Source organism: Agelaius phoeniceus, chromosome 15, assembly GCF_051311805.1.
Source record: "Agelaius phoeniceus isolate bAgePho1 chromosome 15, bAgePho1.hap1, whole genome shotgun sequence".
NCBI classification, from domain to species: domain Eukaryota; kingdom Metazoa; phylum Chordata; class Aves; order Passeriformes; family Icteridae; genus Agelaius; species Agelaius phoeniceus.
In genome coordinates, this window is record NC_135279.1 from 19,576,996 (window position 1) to 19,590,943 (window position 13,948).

The following is a 13,948-nucleotide window of genomic DNA, read 5'->3' on the forward strand; positions in this document are numbered from 1 at the left end:
ATTCCCGGGTACCAGGACTCCCCTGAACCCCCATTTTCGGTCCTGTGACCCCCTCAGCACCCTTTTTCAGCTCCGGGACCCCCCTGAACCCCCATTCCTGAGCACGCGGACCCCCTTGAGCGCCCATTTCTGGGCACAGGGACCCCCCTGTACCCCCTTCCCCAGCATTGGCACCGCCCTGTACCCCCTCATGTGGCCCCAGGACCCCCCTGAATCCCCATTTCTGGTCACCGACGCCCCCGGAACCGCGATTCCCGGCCACCGGGACCCCCTTGAATCCCGAATTCCTGGAAGGAAACTCCCCCCGAACCCGCATTCCCCGGCACGGGAACCCCCTGAACCCCAATTTTTGGGCACTGGGACCCCCCTGCCCCTCCTAATCCGGGCCTAGGATCCCCCCGCACCCCCGTCAGTGCTCTGGGACGCCCTGCACGCCCATTCCCGGCCACCTCGTCCTTCCCAGACCCCAGACCCGCCCTTTTCCTCGGCTTTTGGACCCCCAGATCTCCCAAATTTCGGCGTCCCCCCAGTTCTTCATTCCCGGCGCTTCCTGGAAGGGGTTCCAGGGGATCCCGGAGGGTCCCCTGGGGTTCCAGGGGGTCAAGAGACCCCCCTTGAACATTCATTTCGGGGCACTGGGACCCCCCCTGTACCCCTTTCCTCAGCCCCGATAACCCCTGCACCCCCTTATCTGCAGCCTGGAACCCCCTGAGCCCCCATTCCCGGGCAGGGAAACCGCCCTGAACCCCAATTTCTGGGCACCGGGATCCACTACATCCCCTTATCCGGCACCAGGACCCCCTGAACCTCAATTTTCAGGCACCAGGACCCCTTGAACCCCGGAACTCGGGAACGGAACCCCCCGGAACCCCATTCCTGGGCACCGGGACCCCAGTGCATCCCGTTATCTGGCCCTGGGACCCCCTGCACCCCTTTTCCCAGCACCAGATCCCAGCCAGGCCATTATCTGGCACCGGCACCCCTGAACCCCCCATTCCTGGGCACCGGGACCCCACTGCATCCCCTTATACAGCACCAGGACCCCCTGAACCCCCATTCCACTGCACCAGGACTGCCGTGCACCCCCATATCTGAGACTGGAACCCTCCCAAACCCTCCGTTCTCAGGCACAGGGACCCCCCCTGCACCCCCTTATCCAGCACGGGGACCCTCCTGCACCCCCTCATGCAGCACCAATGCCCCCCCGCACCCCCTTTCCCGGCCCTCCCCCTCTCAGACACCCCAGCCCCCGCTTTTCCTTGACCCCAGCACCCCCTGGACCCCCACTCCTGCCTTCCACAGCCCCCACCCACCACCTTCCTCAACACCAGGGCCCGTGCACCCCCTTTCCTGGGCACAGGGACCCCCTGGACACCCCATTGTTATAAAATTGACTCAAAACGAGTAATTTCCAATCAAAGAATTTATTAATTATTGAAGCAGTTATACTACGTAAGCAAAGGCTCAGCGCTGGGCGACAGGGGAGTCTCCGCTCCACTACTGCCGCCCCAACTAGTTTCTGATTCAGTCCTTTTATCCTCTCCATCCTTCAGGAGTCCATGTTATCTCGGAGTTCTCTGCGCCTGCGCTGGTTGTTGCTAGGGGGTCATCCTTCTGTCTCCTGGTGGTCGGTGATAAAGGCTGCAGAGTCTTCCTCAGCCGCGTCTTCTTCACCCTATGTCCTTATTTGGTGACTTCTCTGTGGAAAATTACCAAAATCTTATGATTAACGCAATATGTGCCCTATCAAGCTTAAGGAAGCAAATGTCCTGCCTTGCAAACTGTGCCCTATCAAGCTTAAGCAAGCAAATGTCCTGCCTTGCAGACTGTTTATCTGCCCCTGCCCTTTCCCCAGCTTTTCCCTGGTCGTTATCTCTGTGAGTTATCTGCTTGTACCATTTGTCAGCGGGAAAGGTTTCCCTGCTGGGTGTTTATCTGCCCCTGCCCTTTCCCCAGCTTTTCCCTGGTCGTTATTTCTGTGAGTTATCTGTTTGTACCATTTGCTGCGTGGGACTATGTGTGGGCTCCTGCAACCCCTTCCCTGGTATCCTTGTGGCTCATATCTCATGAAGTAGTACAGAAATAGTCAGCAGACAACTCTTGTAACACACTGGTCTCTTTTTCGTGACGAACAAAATGTAGTCCCTCATCTCAATCCCCCCTTTGTTTTGATACTCAATTTTGTTCGTCAAAACGCTCTAATTCCCTTTTGCTGAGCTCCAGAGATTCTTCTGGATCATCCATCTTCAAGGTTTCGTATTTTGCTCGTATGAGCATAAGGTGAGCAGCTTCTAATCTGCCTTTTACAATGCTAATCAATATATTAAAAATACAAGGGCCAAACGTGAGTCCCAATAGTAAGAGAAGTAGTGGACCCGCTATCGTTGATAATAAAGTTGGAAGCCAAGGAGAATAGTTAAACCAAGATTCATAGCAGCTTTGGTGTTCTTCCCTTTCTCTTTGTCTTCTTTCTAGCCCCTCCCTTAGTTTTGCCATTGAGTCCCGTATAATTCCGCTCTTGTTTACATATGTGCAGCATTCTTCTCTTAAAGCAGCACATAGTCCTCCTTGTTGCAGGAATAATAGATTTAACTCCCTTCGATTTTGTAAGGCTACCTCTGCTAGGGAATCTAATGATTCTGTGAGGTCTTTGATGGAGGTTTCGATCCTCCTGAGGTCTTCATCTACAGAGGCTCTTAGTTCTTGGAATCCTCGGTGTTGCTGTATGAGTGAGGCTATTCCTGTTCCTGTCCCAGCTGCACCTATTCCTAGTAACATTGCTACAGTGAAGGTTGTGAATATTTCCCGTTTCACTATGTGGGGTCCTATATTTTGATATTGTTCATAAACGTACTCTACGGGGTGGTAAAGGACTCTGGGTACTATCAATACTTGAATACAAAAGTCACTGGATTCAATAATCGGTCTATATTTATACATGGGGTGACTCCGAGAGTGTTACAGACCCATTTAGTATTTGCTGCTGGCAGTATCCAGCTGGCAGGTTTCTTAGGGTCACTCAAATTCCCCATAACCTGACATAGATGTCGTTTTTCCACTGGTACTCGTCCTATACATCTTCCTCTCCCCGTTACCCTTGCCAAGGTTATCCCTCTCGATTCTTCTCCTTCTTTTTTCCATAGGCACCTAGCTGGGTTGGTCCCATTTACTCGTCTGCTTTTTGCTGTTACCCCTATGGCTTCATAGAACGGGGGGTTTACGGTGTAACACAGCCAACATTCCTCAGTTAGATTTGGATGGGTCTCATTCAGGACTAGGAAAGTGGCCTGTAATATTTTCCACAAGTCCCCTTCTCCCGGGTTTTCAGGTCCTCGGGTCGAATCAGTAAAGTTTTGCTTATACATTTCTGGAAGACTAGTGGTTGGGGCTGTTTCTGATTCATTTCCATTATTTTCTCCTAGCGTTAGTTCTCCAGCTATCGCCTGGTTTGGTCCAATTGGTTCGGGGTCGTGTGGCACGGTTGTCTTTTGGATTATAAAGTGCCCCCCTCTGTCTGTCCCTGGTTCCCATAATTGGGCTCCCCACATTTTCCCTAATAACCAGACTTGGTCATGTGGTTTTGTCACATTAATGTAAATCATATTGCAGGTTCCATCTAACCCTCCTTCTTTCTGGGTATATGTGGAAGTGGGCTGTGTACACCCGTATGGACCCCATCCAGTTCTGATAAACCCGTCCTCGTTCCCCCCAAAGGAGCTTACTGATACACAGTCCCAATAAGCACAGTAAAAGTGTCCTGGATAGTTACAATACCCTTTTCCCAGGTTTGAGCTTGGACAAAAATAACATCCAAACTGATTTAAACATGGATTTACAGGTATTAAATCACACAAAGTACATAAAAAGCTGGGTGCGCCAGACGTGATTTTGGTCTGGATAACATACTGGTCTTCCCATCTAATCAGTGACCATTTGAAGGGTTGATGTGAATACCCTTCTGCCCCTGAACTTGTTACGATGCACCAGAAAAGAATTAAGGCTTGTAATTTGGGGCTGTCATTGTCGGAGCTCAGGTTGAATTTTACCTTTGGTTTCCCCAGTGGTGGGTTACCAATCCTGGGGCAGGACGGCCAACATTTCCTGGACATCTCATATGGGGGTCGGGGCTTCCGACGGACTCCACTGGTTATTACCTCTCTGCCTCGCCCGACGACTCGGTTGCTGCAAGCCTCGGGGTTTGCCATCTTCTCGGCAGCAGAGGTATTCTTCAGGAGCCGGATAAACCTCCCGTTTCCACTTTTTAGCACTGGCGGCCCTGTTATCAGCTTTTATTAATGAGAGGTCACGCCGCAAATTGGGGGCTTTCTTCCGACACACCACTTCCAGGATGTCCAGGAGAAAGGGGATCGGTTCGTTAGGGTGGTAGCAGAACCGATCAGGATTTACCCCTTTGGAAAAGGTTTCCCACCACTCGTCAGATCCAAGCTTTACCTCCCCCGTAGCAACTCTGCTACTAAGAATGATAGAAGTTAGTCTCCTCTCTTTCTCATAGCACGGCGTGCAAATTCCCCTAGGTGTTCTACCACTCCGACAATGAGACCACCAAGGTTCGTGACACAATTTACAGGAAAAGCATACAAGGGGGTGACAGTCACAATCTAACCAGTTACACTTTAACCTAATATCTTTGTTTTGTGCTTTTTCCCCCTCCCATGGGTGCCCTTTATGTTCTAATCTCGGGGACTTAAAGTAGGGCTTTCTCAACTCGTCCTCTAAGAGTTTGCAATATCCAAGAGCCTCCCGATTCCCTATTAGGTGGGTTTGGAGATAATGGTTATCTCCAACCCAGATTATTATCCAAATCATTTATCAGTTCGTTTCAGCTTTAATTTGGTTTCTCCCGGGAGACTGCAAACCTCCCAGCTGTGAGGGGGTTTTACCGGTCCTTTTATGCGACTAGCATGAGTCCATCCTTTTTCAGCGGTTCGTATGGCTGCTTCTGTGGTGAGGAGTACTTGGAACGGTCCTTCCCACCTTGGAGTCAAGGGGTTTTCTTTCCAGCTTTTCACGAGCACCCAATCTCCTGGCTGTACCTGGTGTAAGATAAAATCTAAAGGAGGCCGTTGTGCTAACATACCTTTTTCCCATAATGCCTTTCTGTACTTTGTCAATTCCACCAAATATTTTTGCGTACATGTGTCATTAATGACAGGATGTTCGTTAGGATTTTCTAGGTTATACGGCATCCCATACATCATTTCAAAGGGTGATACCCCTAAATCAGCTCTAGGTCTTGTTCTTATATTTAGCAACACTAGAGGAATACATTTAACCCAGGTCAAATTGGTTTCTGCTACCAGTTTGGTCAATTGCTTTTTTATTTCCCCATTCATTCGTTCAACTCGTCCAGAGCTCTGGGGATGCCAGGGGGCATGTTGTTCCCACCGTATGCCCAGAGCTGTTGCTAAGTTTTGGGTAACTTGGGAAATAAAATGTGGCCCTCTATCTGAGTCAATGACTTCTGGGACCCCGTATCTCGGGATTATCTCTTCCATCAATATTTTCGTAACTACTTTGGCTGTTTCTCTTACGGTTGGGAAGGCTTCCACAAAATGTGTTAGGTGGTCCACCAAGACCAAGAAATATTTGGTTCTCCCTACTTTGGGGAGCTCGGTGAAATCTATCTGAATGTGGGAGAAAGGCCTTTTCGCTAGCGGTCGGCCTCCCTCCGGTAATTTTCTCAAATTTTTTCTATTTACTTGTAAGCAAATTAGGCATCCTCTGGTTACTTGTTTGGCAATGTCCCAGATTCCCACACTCACATACTTTGCAGCAAAATAATCTACCAGTCCCTGTGATCCCCAATGTGTTTTTTGATGTATCTTAGTCAGTAATCTATGTGCCAATGCTCTAGGTATTATTTCTCTGCCATCTGCTAATTTCCATGCTCCTTGTGCATCCCTTTTAGCTCCTAGTTTTTGTATTTTATTCTCTTCCTCTTTATTAAACTTGATGTCGGGGTCAGGTTCTGGCGTTTGGGAGTGTTCTATGTTTTCCTGCAAAGTGAGGAGTCTCAGGGCAGCCCGTTTAGCCTCCTGGTCAGCTGCATTATTTCCCCTACTTCTCAAATCCAGTCCTTTCTGGTGACCTTTCAGGTGAACTATAGCTATTTTTCGGGGTTTTCGTAGGGCACTGAGCACGTCTAATATTAATTTACGGTGAACTAAATCTTTCCCTTGTGAATTTATTAGTCCTCTTTCCTCCCATATTTTGCCAAATGTATGGACTACCCCATAGCTATATTTCGAGTCCGTAAAAATAGTCCCATCTTTTCCTGTTAACCATTCCAGGGCTCGTAGTACAGCATATAGTTCACATGCTTGGGCGGACCAGGATCCACTAAGGGGTCCCGATTCTATCACTTCCAGGTTGGGTCCCCTTATGATAGCATATCCTGATTTTCTCCTTCCCTCAACTACTCTGGAGGATCCATCCACAGTCTTCCTCCTTTTTCCAATTCTTCTTCTTCCAAATCTGGTCTGATTTTTGTCTGTTCTTCTATAGTCACTATACAATCATGTGTTAGTGCTTCTTCTGGTCCTCCATATAAGAAGGAAGCTGGATTTTGGATATTAGTAGTTTCTAGAGTTAAATTTGGAGCCTCAATTAATATTCCTTCATATTTTAGAAGCCTTGCGTCTGAGATCCATTTTTCAGCCTTTTGCTGTAAGACTCCCCGTATGTTATGGGGGGACAGCAGTTTCAGGCTGCTATTAAATGTAATTTTCCGGGCTTCTTCTACCAAAAGAGCACATCCTACAATTGCTTGTAAGCACGTAGGCCATCCTCTGCTTACTGGGTCCAAGATCTTTGATAGATAAGCCACCGGTTTCCTTTTCTCTGCCCATTCTTGAGTAAGGACCCCATATGCGACCCCCTTGTCTACGTTTATGAACAAAAAGAAGGGTCTATTAGTATTAGGTAAACTTAATACCGGGGCATGGATTAGGCTCTCTTTAAGCTCTTGCAGCCTTTCGGTGTCCTCCTGATCCCATTTTAGGAGTCCCTCTTGAGTAAGTTTCTGATACAAGAAAGTCGCCTTACTACTGTAGTTTTCAATCCATTGTTGACAATAACCAGTTAGTCCAAGTATTTGCCTGATTTGTCTCTTATTTCTTGGAATTGGTAATGCTAAAATCGCCTGTATTCGTTCGGGGTCTATTCTCTTCTCTCCTTTCTTTAGATAATGGCCTAGGTATTTTACTTCTTCTTCAACAAATTGTAGTTTTGCCTTGGAGACTTTCAATCCCTTTAATCCTAAAAAGTTCAATAACTTAATACTTTCTTTCCGTACATTCTCTTCCTGCTGCCCCGCCAGGAGTAGATCATCTCCGTATTGGATTAATGTAACCCCTGGCCCCACTTGGTAATCCTGTAAAATTTGCTCTAAAGCCTGCCCGAAGAGATTAGGGGACTCAGTGAATCCTTGAGGGAGTACCGTCCATCTTAATTGTTGTCTCCTTCCCCTATCGGGGTCTTCCCATTCAAATGCAAAATAATCCCGGCTTTCTTTAGCCAAAGGGCATGCCCAAAAGGCATCTTTGAGATCTATAACACTGTACCATAAATTCTCAGGCCCCAGTTTAGTCAAGAGGGTATAAGGATTTGCCACCACCGGGAACCGGGCTACAGTTCGCTTGTTTATTTCCCTTAAATCATGCACCAATCGATAGGTGCCGTTTGGCTTTTTAACTGGTAGGATGGGAGTATTGAACGGAGACATACAGGGTTCTAACAATCCATTATTCAACAACCTTTCTATTTCTGGTTTTAATCCTCGTCTCCCTTCTGGGGATAATGGGTATTGCTTAATTCGGACGGGGACATCCGGATTTTTGATAGTTACCGAAAATGGAGTGATTTTTAGCTGTCCCACGCTCTCAGGCGTGTACCAGACTTCGGGGTTAATTTGCTTTTCATCTTCTACCCTTAAAGGGCATAATTTAATTTTTAATTCCTTATTATCTACACCTATACTAATCCCTAATTCTATAATCATGTCTCGCCCGAGCAGATTATAATCTGACTCGGGTACCAATAATAGATTTCCCATCCCTATTTTGGATCCTGATTCTATAGTCACATTTTTTATGATTTGTACTTCAAAAGGTTCCCCTTTTGCCCCTATGACAGTGGCAGTTTCTTTAGAGATGGTACATCCTTTTGGTAGGTTCTGTACCGTGGATCTTTCTGCCCCCGTATCTACCAAGAATTCCATTTCTTGGTTGTGGGGACCCACTTTAAGTTTTATCAAGGGCTCTTTATGATTTTTCCGGGTCCCCACCAAATAAAGCCCCTGACCCCCCTAGTCCATTTGGAACTGCTTCTCATCTCTGATTCGGACTCTACATTCTCGCTTAAAATGCCCTTTTTTTACGCAATAAAAACACACCTTCACCCCTTCTGACTCCCCTATACTTTTCTCTTTTTGTTCACTCAAACCTCCCTTTCGCCCTTCTCTTTGGTACCTCCCCCCACCTGTTGCTGCGACCATCAACCTTACTTGTCTGCGGTCTCTTTCATCGTCCCTACGGACATATACTTTCTGTGCCTCCCTAAGCAGTTCATCCAGCCCCCTGTCCTGCCAGTCCTCTAACTTCTGGATTTTCTTCTTTATGTCGTCCCACGATTTTAAAACGAAATGAACTTTCAGCATTGACTGTAAAGTTTGGCTATCAGGGTCCATTCTGGAGTACAATCGTAAGTTTCTCCGTAATCTCTCGAACCATTCCGTAGGCGACTCGTCCTTCTTTTGCCTATCGTTGAATGCCCAATCTATATTTTGCCCCCTCAGGACTGAGTCCCTAATCCCCTGAATAATTATGGTCCTTAAATCCTGCATATGTGTTCTATGTGCCGCATTTTGATGGTCCCAATGGGGGTTCTGTAGGGGCCATTTAGCGTCCGCAGCCGGGCCTTGGACATGCTGCGTGTCCCAAATACACATTCCTTCCCTTCTTATCATATTCCGTTCTTCAGTAGAGAACAGAATGCCCAAAATGGACTGCATTTCTTCCCAGGTATAGATGTTTGGTCCTAAGAACTGGTCGACCCTCTCGGCTACCCCAAAAGGGTCCTCTAATAAATGTCCCATGTCCTTCTTAAAGTCTCGTACATCTGCCGAACTCAAGGGGACAGTAATAAATCCTATACCCGCCTGTGGTCCACCCATGGGCATCTCCCGTAGAGGGAATAGCCCCGTCTCAACCCTACTGCGGCTCCTTGTAATCGGGCCTTGGTAACCGGTTTGGTTAACCTCCCCTTGGTTACCCTCTTCATCATTGTTCGGTGCAGGTGGTTGTGGAGGTGGTGGGGCATTGGGTGCTGGCGGTGGGACATATGGGGGCGGTGCTATAATTAAGTCGCCCAAATGATTGTCCCTCTTCCCCTTTTTGTCCGGATCCCCTTTCCCTTCTCTTAATTGGAAAACATACACTTCGGGTCTTGCTACCCATATTTTGGCATAATCACTCTCCTCTTACGAGAAGGGCTCTTTAGAATTTACCCATAGGTTCAAGTCCTGTCGAACCCAGTCTTCAGATGATCCAAACACGGGCCAAAAAACTTTTTTGGAAATCTCTTTCCCACCCCATACTTCCATGCAATAATGTATCATTCTGGCCCTATCCTTAGTCTCGGCGCCCGGATAATGCTTCCAATTACTAAGCATAAATCCTAGGGGACTGTCCCTTGGAATGGGGGGGAGTTTGACTTGGGTTGGGGTCTTGCTTTTCCCCTGCCCCATTCGTCCGGAGTGCCTTCTTTCCCTCTCAAATTCCTTTCACTTCCCCTTTTTCGTGGCCCGAGCCCTCGCGGGTCTACGGGAACCGCACTACACAAGGGTCCGCACTCACTTGGAGAGTCTGGCTGCCGGCCCTCCTCTCATTCACACTTGTCCACCGCCACACTCCGGGATCCCAACCCCGCCCGAACGGATTCCCTTTTATACTTACGCGTCCTGCGTCTTCGTCCGGACTCCGTGCACAGATTATTAAGGGGTTCACCGGTATAATTTGTCCCGTTTGCTTACTAGTATATATTTTAGGGTCGTCGGTGAGAGTGGTGGAGGTTCTCCCAGAGGGGCCACCCAGAAAGCACTGGATGAGGCGCCCCCCACTCTGGGTAGATCTTACCCGATCCAAACTCTCATCTGAGTCACGGCACCAAACTGTTATAAAATTGACTCAAAACGAGTAATTTCCAATCAAAGAATTTATTAATTATTGAAGCAGTTATACTACGTAAGCAAAGGCTCAGCGCTGGGCAACAGGGGAGTCTCTGCTCCACTACTGCCGCCCCAACTAGTTTCTGATTCAGTCCTTTTATCCTCTCCATCCTTCAGGAGTCCATGTTATCTCGGAGTTCTCTGCGCCTGCGCTGGTTGTTGCTAGGGGGTCATCCTTCTGTCTCCTGGTGGTCGGTGATAAAGGCTGCGGAGTCTTCCTCAGCTGTGTCTTCTTCACCCTATGTCCTTATTTGGTGACTTCTCTGTGGAAAATTACCAAAATCTTATGATTAATGCAATATGTGCCCTATCAAGCTTAAGCAAGCAAATGTCCTGCCTTGCAAACTGTGCCCTATCAAGCTTAAGCAAGCAAATATCCTGCCTTGCAGACTGTTTATCTGCCCCTGCCCTTTCCCCAGCCTTTCCCTGGTCGTTATCTCTGTGAGTTATCTGCTTGTACCATTTGTCAGCGGGAAAGGTTTCCCTGCTGGGTGTTAATCTGCCCCTGCCCTTTCCCCAGCCTTTCCCTGGTCGTTATTTCTGTGAGTTATCTGTTTGTACCATTTGCTGGGTGGGACTATGTGTGGGCTCCTGCAACCCCTTCCCTGGTATCCTTGTGGCTCATATCTCATGAAGTAGTACAGAAATAGTCAGCAGACAACTCTTGTAACACACTGGTCTCTTTTTCGTGACGAACAAAATGTAGTCCCTCATCTCAATTCCCCCCCATTTATTTATAGTAAAGTTTTCCCAACATTCTCCATGTGCTGTTTCCCTTTGCAGCTTCACCCAGCTTTTTTTAAAAAAAGTATGAACTATTTAAGAGTTAAAAGTATCACGGTTAAAGCGCTTCAATTTTGCAAAATGCAACATAAAGGCGAACATGGAAAAACCCAGACCAAAAATTGATTCTCACCCTTCTGTCCCAAACCTACCTGACAATATAAAGTAGGATTATTATCAAAAAGGTTTCTCATGTTGTAATCTTATCACTGAAACTGTAGGGAAAACAAAAACTCTCCAAGAATCTCTTTAGTGTGAGAGAGTCAAGGCATTACTTGGTTCTGGCCAGGATGTGCAACAGAAATACTTTCATCCACACATAGCCCGGCTGTGCAGAAAACATCATTCCATGACATGTCAGTTTTACTCGATTTTTCCTAAACTTTACCTAGTCTGAACCAATCTAAATCCACTGCTTTAATGTTCATTGCTTCCAAGTCGTGTAAGTTTTTAGTGTTTGGTTTCCTATTAGACTCGGATTTCTTCCCCTCTGCTGTGAATTCGGTCCACACTCCTGGATTTCCTTCTCAGCCTTTTCCAGACCAGGTGTCTCCAGCTGTGCGGGGGCAGTGTCTGGGGTAGCTGTTGGTTGCTGTTTGCTGCGGGGCGTTGATGTTTTGTTGCTGGTCGTTATCTCTGTGGGTGTCTTTTGGGCTATTCCCAGTCTGTTCGGATGTTAAACTCATCTCCATTGAGTGGTGGAGATGAGTTTAACATCCGAACAGACTGGGAACCCCTTAAATAAAACCTTTAAAATTTCTTTCCCAAAGGCAAACCTTTGAGTAGAGAAACCTTTCTGAGCAGAGAAATAAGATTTAAAAGAACCAGGATGGGTACATTTTGCAGCAGTGCAGTCGCAGGCAGCCCAGAGTGTGGGTGTGAGTGAGCCCCAGGGTGGAATTGTGCCGCGGTGCTCCCCAGCAGCTGTGGCAGTGCAGGCCCAGCCAGCGCTGGAGCTGCAGCAGCGGCAGCGAGGCTTGGCCGCAGTGGCTGGAGGTGCCAGGGGAGGGTGGCCAGGATTCCCGAGGGTTTGAGCAGAGGATCTGTGGGCAGGCCCAGGGGCTTGGCCCGCTGTGGAGCCCTGGCTGCTGCTGCGTTGCCTTCAGGGCAGGCTCAGTGGGGCTCCCATGGTCCTGCTGCGGGCGGGAAGTGCAAATCTCCGGGGCTTCAGAGCCCCTGAGGCCAGGCTGAGGGGTCCCCCCGTGCTCAGCTGTGCTGGCGGCTGTTTCTGGCCTCAGGGACACTTGGCGTGGGCCCCTTGGCCACCAGTGGTGCTGCTTTGCACTCCTTAGGCAGGAGCCGATGGCCTGGCTGGGTGTTGGCAACAGCAAAGTCCCAGGGCAGGCTCTGTGCCAGCCCAGCTTCCTGGGGGAGAGATTCCACAGGAGACAGGATTCTGGCTACAGCCTGCCTTAAATTTACATCCCTTATTTCCACCCTGCACTAGGTGGAGAATTGCCCAGGTAAGGAATTCCAGACATGAATTCCAAGGGAGATAATTGAATATCTGCCTTGGGTCTGGCTCTTTTTCTTGCCAAGGCCAATGGCAAAAGCTGTACCCATGGCATCTTGGTTTCTATCTCCGGCTTCCAAAGGTGTTTCTTTATTTCCCCATTCATTCTTTCTACCCAACCCGAGCTCTGGGCTTGCCAGGGGTTATGGAGGTCCCATTGTATTCCTAAAGCTGCCATAACCCCCTGAAGGGTCTTTCCTGTAAAATGAGTTCCCCATCTGAATCTATTGCTTCCACAATCCATTATCTTTGAATTATTTGTTTTAGCAAGAGGTTAATAAGTGATCCAGTGCTTGCTGAAGCAGTCAGAATTGCTTTTGCCCCCCTGTTAGGTGCCATGGTGTCAGCAGAAGATTTTGAAGCCTTCCTGCTCAGGGCATTTCAGTGCCAGGCTCTTACAAGCACCCACAGCTCCTTGGGTTGAGCTGAGCATGGGGCGGTGACCTGCGCTTGGTCTGATTCCCCTTCCTTAATAACAGCCTGTCTTGTAGCTCTTTTCCCTCCTGCTGCCCTTGCAGAGCCATCCACAAACACATTGTCTCCCTCAGGCCAGGGAATGTCCCATCAATCTCTCCCAGCCTGGCTCGGGAGCTCTGTCCCTTGAGTGCAGTCCTGGGTTCCTTGCCAGCCCCTCTCCAGGCTGTTCAAACAGGAGGCTGGGTTAAACCCTTGCCCTGTCCTCAGTTCTGAATCCTCCTGTGCCACTGAACAAGTTTCATACTGTAATCACCGAGCCCTGCTCATCCATTGAGAGGCTCTTTTGGTTGTCAAAGCTTTAACTTGATGCCAGACTTGAACTCTAGGAGATCCTCCGGTTGTCATCAGTTTTCAGCCTCTGCTCCCACGGAAGCTGTGGCTGCACAATTCTGCAGACAATGAGGCTGCTCTCTGGCCACTGGGTTAAACATTTTAGCACAAGAATTCCTTTGGCAAGACCCTGTTTAACGTCCACCTATAATTCAAATTCTTTTTCCCTGTCTGGAAGGCCCAGGCCACTCGCCTCAGTTAATCTTAATTTTAACACTTGAAAATTCTGTGTTTCCTCCTTGTGTCCATCCATCCAGTTTGTTGACTGGCAAGATAGGAGTGTTGTAGGGAGACACCCTTGGCTCCAAAAGCCCTGCCTTTAACAGGGACTCAATACCAGGCTGTGAGCCCTTCCTTCCCTCTCTTGGAACAGGGTTGCTTTAATTTGTAGAGGCTCCATATCTAATTTTCTGTATTTCCCTGGGGCTGCCCACACTTCTCGGTGCATTTCAACATAGGCCTTGTCAGACTTTTGACACAGAGGTACAACAGAACTAGCCTCTGTATCCCTTTTTACAGTATTAAAATCCAGCTCTCAAACTCCTTCCTAGTTAATTACAATCACAGGAGGAAGAAAAAGAAATTCATTTATTTCAAAC

General features: G+C 48.2%; 3 protein-coding genes across 5 annotated transcripts in view; 1 reads left to right on the forward strand and 2 right to left on the reverse strand.

Annotated features, from left to right (window-relative positions):
- Positions 1-13,948, reverse strand: part of LOC129126570 (uncharacterized) — a 246,689-nt gene that overhangs the window by 33,320 nt on the left and 199,421 nt on the right. The gene's annotated exons all lie outside the window — the stretch shown is intronic.
- LOC143695253 (uncharacterized) overlaps positions 1-13,948 on the reverse strand; it is a 101,926-nt gene that overhangs the window by 11,047 nt on the left and 76,931 nt on the right. The window lies entirely within an intron of this gene.
- The window catches only part of LOC129126568 (uncharacterized), a 250,177-nt gene that overhangs the window by 725 nt on the left and 235,504 nt on the right, over positions 1-13,948 (forward strand). The window lies entirely within an intron of this gene.